The 2,207-nt window shown below is 39.0% G+C and overlaps 1 protein-coding gene across 1 annotated transcript in view; it reads left to right on the top strand.

The window, feature by feature from the left end:
- Positions 1 to 2,207, top strand: part of LOC107697176 (kelch-like protein 29) — a 296,880-nt gene that overhangs the window by 21,705 nt on the left and 272,968 nt on the right. The window contains exon 2 of the mRNA XM_016497849.1: positions 30 to 98. The gene's annotated coding sequence lies outside the window, so the exon portion shown is untranslated. The remainder of the gene's footprint in view (positions 1 to 29; positions 99 to 2,207) is intronic.

Genomic DNA, 2,207 nt, shown 5'->3' with positions numbered 1-2,207 from the left:
TACTGATCATGTTCTCTTTGTCTTTGCAGGCGCACCTGAGTATACTCCAAAGATCTCATTAGTCTGTGATGAGCATCGTCATCCAGCACAGACCCAAGGTACCGCAATATCTCAAAAGAATCCTGTTTTATATCTTTACACCCTCTTGCCTGTCAAAAAGATACTACATTTTTATAATATATTTTTGTATACTTTTAATTTATAGCAGAAATTGAGTCTGGTCACATGACCCATGCAAGACCTTTTACAAATTTCAGATCTAAGAGGTCGATCGATTTGCAACACTTTCCAGTTGAATCAGTGGAATTCCATCACACTCCAATTAGCGTTTCTCAGTGGATGCAGCTCTGGTGATTAAGCGGTGGGATTACATGCGACTCGACTGTCAGGGAAGCCACACCCCCTCAGCTCATGCGTCCCACTCTGATTAAATGGAATTGATTTAATTGGGTTACCCCACTGAGAGTTCTAGCTAATGGGATGTGGAGATTTTTGATCATTGGTACGCAGTGACTGGCTTTGACCCGGCGCAAGTGAAGCGGTGCGGCTTTTTAGTTTGTGGTCAGTGTCTCGTGTGTTTGAAGATTAAACCTGCCCACCGGCAGTCAAGATTTTGTCTTAATCTCTAATTAGAATTTGATCAGCAGGAATCTGTGGCAACCTTTTCTCAGGATTGTAGATTCTGCCACATCATTATCATTGTGTATTTTGTATTCAGTGTGTATTTGAAAAATGTCATTATTAATGTGCTTCTGTGGAACACAAAATGAAGTCTCATACACTCTATTCCAAGTCTTCTGACGCTATATGATAACTCTGTGAGAGGAACAGACTGAAATTTGACTGAAACTTATTGTTCTCAGTAGCTTTGGAGCCTCTGTTCACCATTTACTTCCATTGCATGAGAACAACACAAAGAGAACTACACAAAATGTTATCTTTTTGTGTCCCAAGGAAGAAAGAAAAACACACAGCTTTGAAGGTGAATGAACGAATACCTTTAATTTTTAAGTGAACTACTCCTTTAATTCACATATTGATGCATAGTGACAGGATATCTGCTGCATATTCAAATAGACTGTGCATTTCATTTAGCAAAGGTCTGAGATAACATCAAAACTGCGAAAACTGAGTTGCCCGCCACCTTTCTATCTTCTATTCTATCTATTATAAGCTTTTCAATCCTACAGATTTATAGTGAATTTGGATTCTTGAATATAAAGTATATAATATAATTGCATGTGAAGGTAACACAGTTGAGAAGTCGACCTACTTTATTTCATATACAGTATATAACTATATAGATCTAAATATATCTAAAATACATCTTACAAAATGCATAGCATATACAGTGGTGTGAAAAAGTGTTGGCCCCCTTCCTGTTTTGGCCATGTAGATTTTGTTTTCCCTTAATAATAAAAACCTTCATTTAAAAACTGCATGTTGTGTTTACTTGTGTTATCTTTGACTATTATTTAAATTTGTTTGATGATCTGAAACATTAAAGTGTGACAAACATGCAAAAAAATAAGAAATCAGGAAGGGGGCCAACACTTTTTCACACCACTGTATATACAGCTATCTGTCTATCTATCTATCTAGAGATAGATGGACAGACAGATAGATGGACAGACAGATGGACGGACGGTCGGACAGACAGATAGGCGGACAGACAGACGGACAGACAGATGGACAGAAATAGACACAGACATATATACAGACAGACAGACAGACAGACGTACAGACAGACAGATGGATGGACAGATATACAGACAGATAGATAGATAGACAGACAGACAGACAGATGTACAGATAGATAGACAGACAGCCAGACAGATGTACAGACAGATGTACAGAGACAGACAGATGTACAGACAGATATACAGACAGACATACAGACAGAGACAGATAGACAGACAGATGTAAAGACAGATAGACAGACAGATAGATGTACAGACAGATATACAGACAGACAGACAGACAGACGGATAGACGGACAGATATACAGACAGACAGATGGATGGACAGATATACAGACAGACAGACAGACAGACAGACAGACAGACAGACAGATGTACAGATAGACAGACAGACAGATGTACAGATGGACAGACAGACAGACAGACAGATGTACAGATGAACAGACAGATGAACAGACAGACAGACAGACAGATGGACAGACAGACGGACGGACGTACAGATGAACA

Source organism: Sinocyclocheilus anshuiensis, unplaced genomic scaffold (assembly GCF_001515605.1).
Source record: "Sinocyclocheilus anshuiensis isolate Anshui unplaced genomic scaffold, SAMN03320099.WGS_v1.1 scaffold38, whole genome shotgun sequence".
Classification (NCBI taxonomy): domain Eukaryota; kingdom Metazoa; phylum Chordata; class Actinopteri; order Cypriniformes; family Cyprinidae; genus Sinocyclocheilus; species Sinocyclocheilus anshuiensis.
The sequence above is the reverse complement of the archived record's forward strand: the minus strand, read 5'-3'. Positions and strand labels throughout refer to the sequence as shown.